Below are 18563 nucleotides of genomic sequence, written 5' to 3'. Positions count from 1 at the left end.
TTATTAGTCCATAATTGCTTTCCTCTTTGTGTAGAGAGCCCTTCAAAACACAGAGGTAGCCATATTCACCAGTGAAAGAATTCTCAAATGGAATAGAAGTCATTTGTAGGAAAGAAAGATGTTCTATTTTTCTTACTTTTATAAACTCACTGTGATGTACCCTTTTTTTTTTTTTTTTTGCATGGGCAGGCACTGGGAAATGAACCTGGGTCTCCAGCATGGCAGGCAAGAACTCTGCCTCCTGAGCTACTGTGGTCCGTCCACAGTGATGTACTCTTAAGGATCCTGACCAAATTCACAAAAGGACATGGTCAGCAGAATATCAGATGCCTATTCTTGCTCTAAAGCTGAATATGGTCACCACAGGTATTTGTAGACACACATTTTACAAAATGATAAATATTTTCTCATAATGCAAAGAATCACACCTCCTCTAAGGTGGATTGCAAGCTATATTTGGTGCATTCTCAAGCAAACTATATCTGGTGTCAGAAGATGAGAATGAAAAAGAGCAGAGATATCAAAGGCTCTTGCACTACACTTCAGGCAAGGCAGTCCCTTACAGTTTTTGGTGAGCCAAACAGGTGCAAAATTAAGGAAAATGAAACAGTTCTTCTTCCCATTTCTTTTTCTAAATATCTCATAAAATTTTCTCCTAAGATTCTGTTTGCCATTTTATAATGTTGAAGCAGTAGAACCAACATTCGCTTCTATAGAGGAAATAGAGTTGGGGAAAATGAAAATGGATTGATTTTAATTTTAATGATGAAGCATGCACCCTCTTCAAAGCTATGGATGTGTTCCCTACCTCCATAGCATTTGCAATTGATTGCCTACGGTTCGAACTTCTGAAATATTTACAAATGTGAGATAATGACAACCCCAGGAGAAACTGTGGAAAGTAGAAAGTACACAAAAGATAGCCCAAGGCAATCACTGATGAGGGCAGATCTATGTGGTGTGTGGGCTTTGCTTGAAAATCCTTTACTAAAATGTCTTCATGCATGGTCTTGGGCTTTAAAACGAAGCAACTGTTCACCAGAGGAAGGGAGGGATTATTTACTGCAATCAGGAACAGTGAACTCAATATTAAATGAGACAAAGGTTATTATCTATACATATTGAATTTACCACAGTTGTTTGACAACTCTCACAGCAGCCCATTCCCATCCTCAGCTGCTCCAAGCAATGTTTCAGATAAAAGTTCACGGGATCGCTTTAAAAGACCGTGTACTGTTAATCAAGAAATTTTGCTCTAGGCCTCATGTTTGTCTTTCACTTCAGGCTATTCAGTATGATACAGAAAGAGCTGAATCCCAAAGGTCTGCAGTCAAAAGTGTGCCAATGTGGGCTTATGCGTCAGTGAGCTCCAGCCTGAGTCTGGGGGTGCTTCAGGGGATAGCCGCTTAGTGGTCAGTACGTCTTTGGTTAGAAAAGCCAGTAAATAGGAGTGATTTTACCCATTAACCAAACGGAATATTGTATTATTGTTTTTGAGGTATTTTTATACTTGTATGCATTCTTTCCTCAAGTTCTATGTTGATTTATCTGTTTCTGGTCTCTGCTGAAAACATTTAAATGATCAAATATTGGTGGATTTTCTAATCAGTAATTCAAGCTTTAAGGATAAATTCATCTAGCTCTTAAGGTTGCCATTATGAAAATTCCTCCTAAATCTACAATATTATACTAAATATATTATCTTTGAGCATCTATATTTGCCCATTTCTGTGTGAAAATCTTTGTGGATGAGCCTATTATTGGGGAAGGTGTTATTCTCGTTTTGCTTATGAGTGGACTGAGAGTACACAGCTAGTTAGTCATGAATCTACTATTCAGATACAGGGTCAGCAGAATGCATACCAGATGCTAAAATAAATTCATTTATTCATCAGCAGATATTTATTGTTTGGACCATGTGCTTGACCCAGGAGATACAGCAGCATCCTTCCATAAGTGGTTCTTTATGTTCTAGAAAGATAACAAAAATGAATTTCAGAACTTCTCCTAGAGATGCCTGTCAAAATAATCAGCTTCCTACAAGCGTGCATCCTCTGAAGCAGCCACATTTGCACTCAGATCTGCTAACAGCATCTTTAGGCCACTAGCTCTCTCCTTAAGACATTCTCTACCACCCCAGGGTATGTGGAAATCAAACTCTTCTCCCTGCATGACTTGGGTGCATGGGATCGCTGTAGGTCTCCTCAGACGCAGGCACCTCACAGTCTCATCGCCTTCAAAGCCCCACATCGGGGTAAAGTAAGGTCTCTGCAGGGGGCTTCTTGCCCTTCCAGACCATTAAATTGGAAACAGGAACCACCACTAGAGCTTCTGTTGTAGGGCTCTGTTATCCATCCTCATGGATATGCTTGGGGAAGGGTAGGCAGTAGGGTCCCCTTTCTGAGACTCCCAAACCACTGGTCTTCTCTGTGCTTTTTCCTCTCCCAGCCCAGAAAAGCCTAACCTTGTGGCTGAGTGTGGGAAGTTATGGAAGATAAAATGTGGTTCTGACTAAAATTTCTTTGATTACTTTCTCTAATTGAATAAGATTCAGAACTCAATTTTGAAAACTACAATCTGAGGCATATTGCTTGTTTATGCACTGCTCTCACCATCTTATTATTATTATTATTTTTACTGAGCAATAGAAGCATACTTAAAACTGTGATAGTGGGTGTTAAAAATATTGTTTCTGTAATTTAAAATCTTGTTATACACACACAATTATCTATTTACCTACTTATCTATCTACCTACCTACCTATCTACCTAGAATTAGTTTACACGATTGTGGGGTTGGCAATTTGAATTTCATAAAGCAGCCAGAGGCTGGAAATTCAGGTAAAGGTGATGTTTTTAGTCCAGCTCTGAAGGGGAGGCCAGGAAGGAATAAAGGGTAGGGTCGAGGTATACTCCTGATCTAGAACCCTCGGCTCTTTGATTTTTAAGGCCTCCAACTGAGTGGATGAAATCCGCCCATATTATGGAGGGTGATCTCCTTTACTTAATGCCAATTGAATGTACAAGTTGATCCCATCTCCAGAATACCTCCATAGTGTTGACCAAACAACTGGACACAATAGCCTAGTCAAGAAGACACAAGATTTTAACCACAATTTCTAAGGCCACTATTTACACAAGCGCTGATATACTTACCATCTAAGTAAGAACTAATATCTCAGAATGAACATTTACATATTTCAAAATGTTTAAGTAAAGCAAAAAAAAAAAAAAGAGAGAGAGAGAGAGTATTTAATGGCAAGATTTTTGAGTGAAATTTCATTAGCATTATAAAATTATGAAAATTCCCTCAGAGGATTTCAGCATCACTCATGTTGGGCAGAGCTAAATTACTTACCACTAAAATCATTAAGCTTATCAAATGTAGGAAGTAGGTTACTCTATACCTTATCAAAATGCTACAAATTTTAGAATTTAGAAATCCTTCCTTATAGTTAACAGATTTTAATTTTTTGTTGTAATTTAATCTTGTGTATCTTCTTATCCATGAGTGAAATAAAAAAAATATTTTTGAGACAAAATGCCATTTTTCTTTGGAAATCTGTGATAAAGCCAAAAGATATTTTCAAATAGGCATATAGATTCTGTTATACATAATCCATTCACTTATGGTTCTGTTTACTTATTAAACCAATTTAATCTATTCAAGATGAGAGTTATAATTTTAGTTCTATGACATCTTTGGAGGTTCAAGGGCCAAATCTAAATCTCTTTTGTTTTAATTTAGTTGGTGATATTTAAATTAAATTTCTATATTGTTTTCATCTATAACCTGAAACCAACAACTCAGCTAAACTATTGATTTTTTGTGTTGCAATCTGAAAAATTAGGTGGCTAGATTGGATGACTTCAAAGACTCTGCTGTTCAATCATTCCAAATCCTGAGTGTCTTAATGAATGCAAATGTTATTAAGAAAAGATTAGAATGAGAAAAAGGTATGCAACTGTAATGAACATATCTCCTGCTTTTCACATCTCCTCACTCCATTTTCAAAAGTTCAAAGGAAGTAATGCCAAAGCCAGTGATAGTGTGTCTCATGCATTTGCTTGCTTATCTCTGCCCTGAATTCAAAGAATTCATTATAGACGCGAACAATCCCAGTATGTCGGGTTGGATATAGCGATCAGTGCTGTGTAAGGCAGATGAGGAGATCAACCTTTGATGGGGAGATGCAGAGATAACCAGATATTGATGATTCAAGATTAATGATATAAAGGGTCAAGGTAGAGGAATTGAAGCATTTTCATAACCAGTTCAGAGACATTGAACTGGATATGAATTTGAGTAGGATTTTATCCAATAGATAAAAGGGGCAAAGTTATTTCCAACCACGGGGCATCATGAATTAGTGTACAGAAATAGGATTTTTGTAGGAAGTATCTGGCTTTGCTGCTGCTGGGAAAAATATTACAGTGTTCCAAGTAATAATCTATTTCACGAAATATGAGACCAGTGAAGAGTAGAGCTCAAGTCTAGTCGATGCCATCACCTTGGTGCTTTATGTTAAACTTTGCCCTGTGTCCACCTTGTGCACCTCCACACTGGTGTGACCCCAGTCCAGCATTGATGACTTGCTCAGTGGAAACCCAACCTCCGGCATGGGTGTCTCCTCTCCTGATGTCTCATGCCTTCATGGTTTCTGCAGGGATGAGGGCTAAGCACTCACTCAGCCTCCGTCAGGTGTACAGAATCAAGAATGGCACAGCTCCTGTACCCAGGGTCTGCTCACCTGGCCACTCATGGTTGGGAGATCCAGCTGCCCCCACAGCTAAGAGAAAGAAGAGAAAGGTAAATTGTTTCCAAGTGTGATCACCAATGAATCCTCTCTTCCCTAGGCATGAGCTAGGCGGCCCTTCCAAGAGAGAGGTGAAGTCTGTTTCCCTTTTCCATGACTCTAGCTCAACTTCAGAACTTGTTTTGATCAACTCCTGACATGGGCTAAAGAGGCCTGACTGCTTCTACGCTCCTTACCTTGGCAACCAGTAACCAGTTAGGGCACCCAGGTAGTGACCTGTTCACAGCTGGTCAGCTACTAAAACCAAAACAATGGCATGTGAAGAAGCCACCTTAAATGTTCCATCCCTAGCCACGCTTCTCACTGCCCATTGCCACATAAATGATCCCAGCTGACATGTGGAACAGAAAAGCCACCCAGCTTTTATGTATCATGGGAAGTAATAAACATTGTATTTAACACCACTAAGTTTTGGGTAGTTGGTTACAAGCAAATATTAAATCACAGAGCCAAGTAAATTACCCTAACTTAGCCAAATAAATACAGGAGAATTGATGATTGAACAATGAAAGATGGGAAAATGTGAACATCCTTCAGATAGAATTCTCATGCACTTTTCTGCTCAGTGAACAGATCTCCCTGTACTGTTGTTAATGGGTATTTATATCTAGATATAAATAGATATTTATCTAGGCCTATTTATATTTATTTGACTTATTGCCAAAATAAAAAAGACTCATACAATTATTTTAAATATCCTAAGATATTTGATATATGAAAATCATCCTTAAAAAGCTCAGCATATTAGAGCAATCACTAGTGTATACATCGCCGTTGGGAGGAAACTTAAGGCGGAAGCCTTTGGACCTGAATGAAAAGATGTTTCCATTACACATCCTTGGATCATTACAAACCTCATTTGTTTTTAATGCCAAAAAGCATAGCAGGCTGAGTGTTACTTTTTCTTTAATTAAAATATTTTCAAGAGTGTGGGGTATTTAAAAATGCCATTATCCTTTCAATTGCATGCCAGAGATTTTATAATATGGAATTAGCAGTTTTCATTAAAATTACTTCCAGCAATTCCAATTTAAATGTTAAGAATTATACAATTTTGTGCTAGATCTCAAAATTAAAGGAAAATAATGGTTTACTCTTTAAACACAAAATTCCTTTTTTTTTCATTAAATACTATCTACTGGTGGGAAAAAGCAGAGTACATTTATTTGGTTAGTTTTTACATAAATGCTGTTAAAAATATTCTTGTTTCACTAAGGACTATGGTATGATTGACTGTTTAGAAGGCACATAAGTACTGGTGGAAGTATTGGCTTCAGCCTAATATTTGGCTAATTTTGCCTTAGTTCTTCCAATTAAAGAAGGAGATGTGTTTTTGATGACTCAGTGTAGAAAACATATCACTCCATAGGCTTAATGAGAGCCCCCTACAGAATCAGTGATAGCTGAAAGAACATTAACTATAAAATTTTAATCCTTGTACTTTTAGCATACCATCACAGCTGTCACACAATAGGTGCTTAATAAGTATTCACTGAAAATATCCCTTGCAATACCAGTCACCTGAAAAATTCACTTCATGGGGCAAGCATTCTTAGACCCAAGCATTATTTCATTTTTCTGTTTTTTGCAAAAACAAACAAACAAACAAAACCTAATATAAAACAACAGAAGCAACAAAAGTACAACTTTAGAGTGACAGGAAACATTGAAAGTAAATCAAATCATAATTTAAATATGAAGAACAAATATAAGCAAAAGTGTTGGCAGCATGATCCAGGCTCATTTCATCATTTCATACTGAATTGATAGTAGAAATCTATTTACATGTTTCAAGACCATAATAAATCAAAAAATCACTTTCTTTGAGTATACCACAGGGATGATTTTCATTTTCCAAAAAGTGAATCACACAAAAGTATGGTGTTTTTGAGTTATTGTGCACTGCTTAGTAAATGTCTTAGTCTGCCAGGACTGCTATAACAAGTCTCTACGGACTGGCTGGCTTACCAGCAGCATGGCTGTGTCATAACTGCGAAGCTTAGACGTCTGAAAACAAGGTGTTCTCAGGAGCGTGCTTCCTGCTGGGCTTCTGGCGGTGGCTTATGGGCAGCCCGTAACCTCATCTCAGCCTCCGTCACGTGGCCGTCACCTGCCCCCTCTACCTCCCTCTCCCACCTCCACATCTCCAGTCATATTAGATTAACGACCACTCTGATTGTTCTGCCTGAACATCTTCACAGACCCTATTTACAGGCGAGTACATACTCACAGGCTGTGGGGTGAGTACCTGAACATGACTTTGTGGGGGACAGGATTCAATCCATATAAGTAATTTGTGCAATAAATTGAAATAAACTAAGAAAGATCCTTAAAAGGAGAACTGATAAGCAAAACTGTAACCATTTTACTTCCAGCAATTCCAATTTACATGGAATTTAAATGCCCCCATGGCTAGAAGAAAGAAGCAGAAAGGCAAATTGCTTCCAAAGGTGAGCGCAAATGATTCCTGTCTTCCGTACACATGTGCCAGCCACGCCTCCCAGAAAGAGGTGAAGTCTGTTTCCTTTTCCCATAACTCCAGCTTGACCTCAGAACTTGTTTTGATTAACTTCATCCATGGAGGTGTTTGGGAGCTGCCATTTAATCATATTGTTGTACCTACATGCAAGAGAGACTGTGATATGTATCTGTATTCTAAATGGAATAAATGCACTTTTATTGCTGTGTGCTTAGGGCATAAGGAATGTTGAAAGAACTAGAAATCTCTGACACTTCATACTGTCCATAGCTGATAATATTCATACCTCTATTATCATTTTCTCTCTGTGCTCATATATGCACAATTTTATACAGAATCAGAATATATTCTGTTTCATGTAAATTAGTTGCTTGTTATTATTCAATTTTAAGTATTTGAAATACTAAAGTATTTTTAAAGTATTTAAAATCTAAAATATTATAGATTTAAAATCTAAAATATTATGTAAGCAATTTTTAATGTTGAACATAGCCTTTTGCAAAATGGTTAATAAAAAAATGCTGTGTTGAATATTATTTTACTGAAATGGTTTTACATAACTAGTTATTCCCTTATAATTAATGATATTTTAATATACGAAGAGGGCTCTTTTGCATGAGAAGGAACAGTTACAAATGAATATATCTTTAAACAGTTGTCATCTCATTAATTAGACTTTTAAAATCACGTTTACGTTAAGCTTTAAAGTTAATTTTTTTATATATTATTTAAACAAGTCTTAAAAATTAAATATAGTCATATTTATAAAGGTAAACACAATCCTTTTCTCTTGCATTTTGATTAATGTTAAATTTACTTCTCATTTTAAACATAAAATTTCACTAGCTATTCGTCAGTGCCCTGGCTTGGGCACTGATGACGGGATGTTGAACAGGACTGTGATGTGCACGGCAGCTCTGCGAAGACCACCAGTGAGCAGACAGTGTGAGGAAAGGTGCCTGACGACAGCTGCAATGTGATTGTCTAGTGAGGATTTTCTGGTAAGAGAACTTTGCAAGAAATAAGGAAATAAAACACCTCTGAAATCACCGAGGGCAATATTAAACTGTATTACACATTGACATAGACGTGTTGAATGCCTACTGGGCTCTAGATTTTGGCTTTCAGATTTTTCTGACCTTGATTAGGAAGCAATGCATTTTCTCCTTCAATCCAGTTCCACCAATATATTTGGAAACATAAGTTTCATGAAAACAAATCTTTAGGCCAGGCATTCTGCTATTACTCTATTTTATTTTTCATTTCTATATGGACCCGCAAAACTTATTTATACTTTGAAATATCACTGCTTTTGTGGTATTGGAAGGCAGGAGTCATACAGCTCAAGAGTGTATCCAAATAATAAAAAATATTTTGTCTGTTAAATGAAGGAAAAACAGGTATAAACATAGCCACAAGACAAGGAGGGAAAATCAGGAAGTTGGGAGCTGGAAGGGACTTGAGAAGCCACCTAACCTTATCCATTTCATATAATAAGTAAGAAAATGACATTTAGAAATATCAAGCCACTTATTTAACAACACAGGGCAAGGTAGGCACAGACCCAAGGCAAACAGGGTCTCTTGGCGAGATCCACGTCTCTTCTTGAAACATTTTAAAATAGAAAGAGCAGGATTACAAGAAGTGCGGTGTATTTTCATTTTAATAAACTTAATTTGAATTTAGCAAATAATGTTTTAAAAATATATACATAAATGCTATTTCAGAGTTCTATTCATGGGAGAATCGCAGTGTTTATTCTTAAATATTCATTTATGGCATATTGTAGGAGGTGTGGACTGGCAGTAGGACACAGATTTGCAGTTGTAGGATAAATGTCTTATTTCTTTCCTTTCAGTATATCTCTGTGACTGAATTCTTTATCATTTGGAGATAAAATCTAAAGTATAAATTTGAAACAGTTACTCCCTCTGGGACTGAGCGTTGACCAAATGGATCAATAACCATCCTTATCCCCCAAGCCCACTTTCCATCAGGAAAACACTAGGGTGTCTTGACTCCCAGTCTTATTTACCATTTTGAGGTTGATCATCTTCTTTAGAGAATCTGAGTTTTTCTGGGTCTACTCTGTTGTTCTTGGGTTTTCTGTTTTGTGGGACCATTTAATGTCTAAGATATGACTTTGATGTGGCTGATGAAAAAGTACAGAAGCAGTTATTTCGTGTTCCACACCTTGTTCATCTTTTTGCACATGTTCTCAGCTTGGCTATTCTCCACTTAGGAAAATATTATAAAATGAAATTTAGCTCGTTTTACCAGTTAATTATATCAAAACTCTCCATTTACCCAACCATGTTAATGTTTTCAGTACCAAAATGTCTTTAATTACTGTGTTTAAGTTTTTAAGGCTCAATTAAGACATGTTTTTGAAAAGCTTAATATAAGAGGGAAGACTTAAAACTATTCACAGATGATCTGATTGGCCATGTAGTAAGGTTTGAGAGAAAAATCACCTCCTGGAACTAATAAGCAATTATAGCGAGGTTGCATGGGACAAGGTTAATATGCAAAAATCAATTGCTTTCCTATATTTCAGCAATGAATAACTGGAATTTGAGATTAAAAGCAAAACAGCACTTATGTTAGAATCAAAAAATAGAAACGCACAATTGTAAATTTAACAAAATATGCATAAGATTTTTATGAGGAAAACTATAAGACTCTGATGAAAGAAATCAATGTAGGTCTTAACAAGTGGAAACATACACATATCCATGTGTAAAAGGACTTGGTATCATTAGGATATTGATTTTTTCCAAACTGATCTATAGATTCAGTGCAATGACAATCAAATCCCAGCAAGTTATTTTATTATATAAAAAATGAATTATGGGCCATGCAATAGTGGCTCAGTGGTAGAATTCTCGCCTGCCATGCCAGAGACCCGGGTGCAATTCCTGGTGCTTGCCCATGTTAAAAAAAAGAAAAAAATGAATTATTTCCTTCAATCATCTAAAGCCTTGTGTTTGCAGAATGGATGTGTAGCAGGATGTAGGGCACAACAGTGCAATGATACCTTGCAGTGCAGGAATTAGCGCAGGTTGGGGATGCTATGTTGGTGCCTGTGAACATGGGTGTCCAGTGGTGGGGGAGAATGTGACTTGTGGGTGCATGAGTCTAGGGGGCATGGCCCTGGAGTGCACTGGTCTAAGGCACTGGCCCTTTGTGTGCATTCGCAGAGCTATGGCAGCGCATTGGTGTTAAGCCTGCATGCGCTGGGGGTGGATGCTACCCCGCTGTGCAGGTCAGCTCTTTCCCAGAGCTGGGGGGCGTGACTGGGGGCCATATGCATGAACTGGTCAAGGAGTACCGGTCCAGGAGTGCTGTAAACTGATGTACCCCTGTGAAGAGCTCAGGGGGTTGGGGGTGGGGGAGGCTGTGAGACTGTATGGTCTGGGGGGAGTGTAGCCTGGGTATGTAAGCAAACACCTGAAGCCTTTACGCGCTTGGTGACAGCCTGCAGGGAGCAGGGAGGGGGAGGTGGCACCTGGGAGGGACTGAGGAGAAGTGGATTGGGCTGCATTTGGGGTGAGAGTGTAGTGTGCAAGGTGTTGGCCAGACGGGGGTGCTTGGAGCATGGGGAGTGGGGGTGGGTGATGGGGTTCAGGTGCGTGGGGTGTGGGGTGAGTCATGGGTCATGGGGCTGCACTGGTGAGGGTAGCACATTCAAGGAACGTGGCTTGGCTTTCCTAGTCCCTATCTCCCCATCCGTGCACTCCTGAGGGTTCCGGGCTTCTGTGATAGGCTCCGGTTCTCTGCTTCTCAATTCCTCAGCTTTTGCAGCCAGGGTCACCCTATGTGGTGCAGAAGAATCTCCCAGATTAGTTACATTCTAGAATCACCAACTCAGTCACCCTCCCGTCCCTTCTCTAACTTTTACTTGGAGCAAGGCTGAACTCGATCTATCCTATTCTGCCATCTTTCTGGAACTATCTACAGCTTGTATTTTAAAATAATATATTCTTTGTTTCATGAGATATAGTCTCATACCTAGGCACAGTCTCAAAGACCATTTTCAGATTCTTTTGATTCACTATTATGTACATTTATATCTCAAGCATCTTCCACAATGCTTCACATGTAATGGGTCATTATTGTGTTATTGCCATCATTGCATATTTGTGGAATTTATGAATGAATATATTTGATGCCCACATATATGACTGTTTTGGAGCTCCATTTTCATAAATGTATTTAAAATCTACCATGCCCCATAGCCCAGCCTAATGACCAAATTAAAACACCAGAGAAGACACAGACTTTGGAACAACTAATCAAAGATGTTCATATAGCTATACTAAATGTAATAAATGGGATGAGTAATGACATAAAAGAGATTAAACAGACACTACAAGAGCATAAAAAGGAATTTAAAAGAGTAAATAGAAAAATAGCAGATATCACAGAGATTAAAGATTCTGTGAACCAAATAAAAAACATGCTAGAGATACACAACAGCAAATTTGAAGAGACAGAAGAAAGAATAAGTGAACTAGAGGACAGGAAAACTGATTTCAAACACTCAAAACAACAAATGGCAAAAAAAAAAATAAAAAGAAAAATTTGATTTGGATTGCAAGGAAATGACAGGAAAACAAAGCACACAGACATAAGAATCACTGATGTCCTAGAAGGGGAAGAGAAGAGTCAAAGGCTAGGAAGAGTAGTTGAAGGTATAATGGGGGAAAACTTTCCAACCCTTTTAAAGGACACAAAGATACAAGACAAAGAAGCGCAAAGAACTCCAAATAGAGTAAATCCAAATAGGTTTTCCTCAAGAAACATACTAATTAGTCAGTCAAATGTTGAAGAGAAGCAGAAAATTCTGAAAGTGGCACGAGAAAAAGAATCTACTACATATAAGGGAAACCACAGAAGTCTGAGTTAAGACTTACTCAACTGGCACCATGGAGGCAAGAAGGCAGTGGTATGATATATTTAAGATCCTGAAAGAGAAAGACTTAAAGCCAAGAATTCTGTAACCAGTCAAATTGTTCCTCAAAACTGAAGGAGAGATTAAATTTTTCTCTTACACAAGAGACTGGCCCTAAAAGAAATATTGAAGGGAGTTCTGCCAGTTGAAAAAAAAAAAGACCAGGAGAGGGAGGTCTGGAGGTGGGCATGGAGTTGAACTTAAAGGACAAAAAGAGAAAGAGGGAAAAGAATATATAGATCTCACAAGTAAAATCCAGAAATAAGATGGTGGATTCAAGGAATACTTTTTCAGTAGTAACTTTGAATGTTAACAGACTAAACTTACCAATTAAAGGATACAGATAGACTGAATGGATTAAGAAATATAATCCAACTACATATTGCTTGGAAAAGGCCCAATTTAGACACAAGGATAAAATAGATTGAAAGTGAAAGGATGGAAAAAAAAGATTTTTAATGCGAGCTGTAACCAAAAGAATGCAGGAGTAGCTATACCATCAGACAAAGTAGACTTTAAAGGTAAAGACATCATAAGAGGCAAAGAAGGACACTATATATTAATTAAAGTGACAGTTCACTAAGAAGAAATATCATAAATGCTTATTTCCCAATTAAGGGACTCCAAAGTACATGAGACAGACATTGGCAAAACTGAAGGGAGCAAAAGATGTTTCAACAATAATAGTAGAAGAATTCAATACACCACTCTGCTCTTTAGATAGAACAATCAGACAGAAGATCAACAAGGAAATAGAGAAGTTAAACAAATTGATAGATGAATTAGACCTAACAGACATATATAGGTCATTGTATCCCAAAACATCAGGATATACATTATTCTCTAGTGCTCATGGAACATTCTCCAGGATAGATCATATTCTGGGGCACAAAACAGATCTTTACAAATTCAAAAACATTGAACTTATTTAAACCACTTTCTCTGATCACAGTGGAATGAGGCTGGATCTCAATAGCCACTGAAGAATGAGACCATTCATAAATATACGGACATTAAATAACACACTCTTAAATAACAAGTGGGTCAAAAAATAAATTGCTAGAGAATCAGTAGCTATCTGGAACTGAATGAAAATGAGAATACAACATATCAGAATTTATGGAATGCAGCAAAGGCTGTGTTGAGAGGAAAATTTATTGCCCTAAATGTGTACATCAAAAAACAAGAAGGAGCAAAATCAAGCACTTAACTACTCATCTGCTATAACTTGAGCAGTTATAGCAAACCAACTCCAAAGCAAATAGATGAGAAATAACACAGATTAAAGCAGAGTTAAATGAATGGGAGAACAAAAGAACAATAAAAAGAATCAATAAAACCAAAAATTGGTTCTTTGAGAAAATCAATAAAGTTGATGTGCTAGCAAGACTGATAAAGAAAAAAAGAGAGGATGCAAACAAAATCAGAAATGAGAAGGGTTGCATAACCACAGACCCTGAAGATATAAAAGAAATCATATGAGGATACTATGAATAACTTTATGCCAACAAACTAGACAACTTAGATGAAATGGACAAATTCCTGGAAACACAGAAAAAAGCTACACTGATTCAGGAAGAAATAGAAGATCTCAACAAACCAATCATTAGTAAAGAAATTCAATCTGTCATAAAATAAATCTTTCTACAAAGAAAAATCCAGGGCCAGATGACTTCACAGGGAAATGTTATCAAATGTTCCAGAAAGAACTAACATCAATCCTTTTGAAACTTTTCCAAAAACTTGAGGAAAAAGGAACTCTACTTAACTTTTTATGAAGCTAACATCATGTTAATACCAAAACCAGGTAAAGATGTTATAAGAAAGAAAAACTACAAGCCAATCTCCCTAGTAAACATAGATGCAAAATTCTTAACAAAATATTAGAAAATCGAATCCAGTGTAACATTAAAAGAGTTATACACCACGACCAAGTCAGGTTTGTATCAGATATGCAAGAATGGTTCAATACAAGAAAATTAATTAATGTAATACAACACATTAACAATTGAAAGGGGAAAATCACATGATCATCTTGATTGATGCTGAAAAAGCATTTGACAAAATTCAACATCCTTTTCTGGTGAAAGCACTCCAAAGGATAAGAATCAAAGGTAACTACCTCAATACAATAAAGGGAATGTATGAAAAAACTATAGCCAGCATTGTACTCAATGGAGAAAGACTGAAGACTTTCCCCCTAAGATCAGGAGTGAGACAAGGCTGCCCACTGTCACCACTATTATTCAACATTGTGCTAGAAGTTTTAGCTAGAACACTCAAGCAGGATGAAGAAACAAAATGTATCCAAATTGGAAAGGATGAAGTAAAACTTTCATTATTTGTAGATGACATGATACTATACTTGGAAAATCCTGAGAAATCTACACCAAAGTTACTTGAGCAAAAAAACAAATTCAGCAGAGTGGTGAGATATAAAATTAATGTGCAAAAACCAATAACATTTCTATACATAAGCAGTGACCTTGCTGAGGAATCAGTTAAGGAAAAAATTCCATTCAAAATAGCAACTAAAAGAATCGTGAACTTAACTAGGGATGTAAAGGACTTGTACACAGAAAACTTCATAACATTGCTAAAAGAGATCAAAGAAGCTCTAAATAGGTGGAAAGAGATTCCTTGCTCATGGATAGGAAGGCTAAATATAGTTAAAATGTCGATTCTATCCAATTGTTCTATAGATTCAACACAGTACCAATCAAAATCCCAGCAACTTAATTTGAAGATGTGGAAAAGCTTTTTCCCAAATCCATCTGGAAGGGAAACTGACCGCAAATAGCTAAAAGCATACTGAAAAATAAGAAAAAATGGGAGGATTAACACTTCCGGACTTTAAAACTTATTATAAAGCCACAGTGGTCAAAACAGCATGGTATGAGCACAAAGATAGAAGTATTAACCAATGTAACTGAATGAAAAGTGCAGATATAGACCACCAAATCTATGGTCAACTGATTTAAAAAAAAATTATAGTATAATATAACATATATACAAAGCAAAAAAGGAAATAGCCAATAGTTTTCAACAAGCAGTTACAGGACAGATCCCAGAGTTTGTCATGGGCCACCATACAATCCTCTAAGATTTTTCCTTCTAGCTGCACCAGAATATAAGCGGCTAGAGAGCATTAATAGTTTTTTTTTAATCATCACAATCAACTTTTCTTTCCTTTTTTTGTGAAAAATAACATATATACAAAAAAAGCAATAAATTTCAAAGCATAGCACCACAATTAGTTGTAGAACATATTTCAGAGTTCAGAATGGGTTACAACTCCACAATTTTAGGTTTTTACTTCTAACTGCTCTAAAATACTGGAGACTTAAAGAGATATCAGTTTAATGATTCAGTAATCATATTCATTTGTTAAATCCTATCCTCTCTGTATAACTCCACCATCACCTTCGATCTCTTTATCTCTCTCTTGAGGGGTGTTTGGGTTATGGGCATTGTAACTTTTTCATGTTAGAATGGTCTGTCAATAATATGGGGTAAGGAAATGTAATTATCTAAAGTTTTGGGAATGCTGGGCTTTCTAGGTTTCAGGACTTATCTGGTCCAGGGACCCATCTGCAGGTTGTAGGTTTCTGGAAAGTTACTCTAGTGCATGGAACCCTTGTGGAATATTATATATTGCCCTAAGTGTTCTTTAGGATTGGCTGGAATGGTCCTAGTTGGTGTTTGGCAAGTTATAATAGGTAGCAATGTCTAACTGAAGCTTGCATAAGAGCAACCTCCAAAGTAGCCTTTTGACTCTATTTGAACTCTCTCTGCCACTGATACTTTATTAGTTACACTTCTTTTCCCCATTTTGGTCAGGATGGAATTGTTGATCCCACAGTGCTAATACAATACTCATCCCTGGAGTCATCTCCCACACTGCCAGGGAGACTTTCACCCCCGGATGTCATGTCCCACATAGGACAGGAGGACAATGATTTCACTTCCAGAGTTGGGCTCAGAGATACTGAGGCCACATCTGAATAACAAAAGAGGTCCTCCAGAAGGAACCCTTGGGCATACCTATAGGTTTAATAGTTCCATATTTAGAGATAAGAATGGAGCCAATCAGGTTGGAGTTAAATCAATTCAGACAACCGAGGTAAGGAAGATACTGTCTATATTTTAAAATCACATGTGCTCTTTGAGACCAAAGGAAGAAAGGTTTATGTAGTCTGGAGTCTTACTCTTGTGAAACTTATGTAGGTATCAGAGAAGCTGAGCCTTACTATAGGGCAAAAGGTCTGAAGAAACATTTTACCAAAGCAGATTTACAGATGGAAAATAAGCATATGGAAAGATGCTCATCATCCTGTCATTAGGAAACTGCAAACTAAAAGAGCAATGAGATACCAGTGCAGACCAATTTGCATGGGTAAAGCCTAAAACTCTAACAACAAGAATGTGGCTCACCAGGGACTCTACTTCATTGCTAGTAAGAAAGCAAACTGGTAAGGCTGTTTTGAAAGAGAGTCTGACAATTTCTTGCTAAACTAAGAATAGGCTTTTCATCTTATCCAGAAATCATGCCCCTAGGTATTTACCCAAATGAGTTGAAAACTCATGTTCACACAAAAACCTGCATGTGATTCTTTATAACAGTTTTTATTCATAATTGCCAAAATTGGAAGCAACTGAGAGATCTTTTAGTAGGTTAATGGATAAACCATTAAGTTCATTCAAATGAATGAACTGTGGTACATTCACATGATGGAGTATTATTCAGTGTGTCAGTTTGAAGTTATTATGTATCCCAGAAAAACCATGTTACAATTCTGATTCAATTTTGTGGGGCAACTGTTTCTTTTAATCCTGATTCAACACCATAGGGCAGAAACTTTTAATTAGATTATCTCCACAGAGCTGTGATATGCCCATTTGCTGGTGTAACTTTTTGATGAGATGTAGATGTAACTCCATCCATTCATGTGGACCTTGATTAGTTTACTGGAGTCCTTTAAAAGGGGAAACATTTTGAAGAAACCTCAGAGCTGACACAGATGCTATACTTGGAGACCAGAGTCAATAGAGATGCTTGGAAAATAGTTGCTTCAGAGCTGTCAGACACTGATATTTAGAGATGCTTGGAGCCCAGCATTTGTCACCATGTCCTTCCCATGAGATGTTAAGCAAGCCAGAATCTGGAGAGAGCCAAGGGAAGCCAAGAGATTAAGGCCAGCCCTGGAGAAGCAAAGTGAGGAACCCCCACAGGAACAGAGGTTGAAAGCAACAGATCCCAGGAGCAAGCGACCAGCAGATGCCAGCCACGTGCCTTCACAGACCAACCTTCTTTGAGCTAAAGTATCTTTCTGTGGATGCCTTAGTTGGGATTTTATGGCCTTAGAACTGTAAACTTGTGCCTTATTAAAATCTCTTTTTGAAAGCCATTCCATTTCTGACATATTGCATTCTGGTAACTTAAACTAATACATTCAGCAATGAAAAGAAAGGAACTGTTAAGCTATATAAAAGACATGGAAGAACTTTAACTTATATTGCTAAGTGAAAGAAATTGGTCTGAAAAGGATACATGCTGCATGATTCCAACTATATGACATACAGAAAAGGAAAATCTATAGTGGTAGTAAAATTATCAGTTGCTGCCAGGAGATTGTAGAGGAGAGGGATAAATAGAGTACACTGCATTTTTAGGGCAGTGAAACTATTATGTATGAAACTGTCATGATGGATACATGGCATTATAATGCTTAGAATGCTACAACAAAAAAAGTAAACCCTAATGTAAACTATGGCCTTTGGTTTCTAATAATGCAACAATATTGGTTCATTAGTTATAAATATTACATATACCCATAGCTGTGCTGCTACCTTCAGACTGATTCCATGATTGCAAGATGTGTGATTCTAAAGCCCAGCTTTTTCCATTAGACTACACTGTGGCCTGGTGAGTATCTCCCAACCATCTTACCGTGACATCTAGATAATGATTTTTAAAAATCTTAACTGTTTAAATAAGAAGAGGAAATTGTCCAAGAGTTATTAATTTGATTTGACAGGTATAGCTTGTGTAGAAATTATGGCGCATGCAGGCAGGCTGCTCTGACTTAAGAAAGAAATTATAAAAAATAAGAGTATCTGAACCCCAGCTGCTCTGATTGAGGGGAAACAGGTGTGAGCTACTAGCATCCTACCTGAGACACATGAAAGGAAGGACTCAGGAGACTACTCAGCCAATTCATCATCCAGGGAAGAACACTGGATTCTTACCAAGAGAAAGGAAAGGAAGGAAATTAAGAAAAGAAGAAAGTCTCAGAGAAAGAAATGAAAAAAGA

At 37.3% G+C, this 18563-nt stretch overlaps 1 long non-coding RNA gene across 1 annotated transcript in view; it reads right to left on the bottom strand.

Moving 5' to 3' along the window:
* Positions 1-1890: 1890 nt before the first annotated feature.
* LOC143661228 (uncharacterized) overlaps positions 1891-18563 on the bottom strand; it is a 29431-nt gene continuing 12758 nt past the window's right edge. The window contains exons 2-4 of the long non-coding RNA XR_013164461.1: positions 14989-15060; positions 4751-4789; positions 1891-1971 (exon numbers count right to left, since the gene is read on the bottom strand). This is a non-coding gene — a long non-coding RNA (uncharacterized LOC143661228). The remainder of the gene's footprint in view (positions 1972-4750; positions 4790-14988; positions 15061-18563) is intronic.

This window comes from Tamandua tetradactyla, chromosome 17 (genome assembly GCF_023851605.1).
Source record: "Tamandua tetradactyla isolate mTamTet1 chromosome 17, mTamTet1.pri, whole genome shotgun sequence".
NCBI lineage: Eukaryota > Metazoa > Chordata > Mammalia > Pilosa > Myrmecophagidae > Tamandua > Tamandua tetradactyla.
This window is presented reverse-complemented; position numbering and strand designations above follow the sequence as displayed.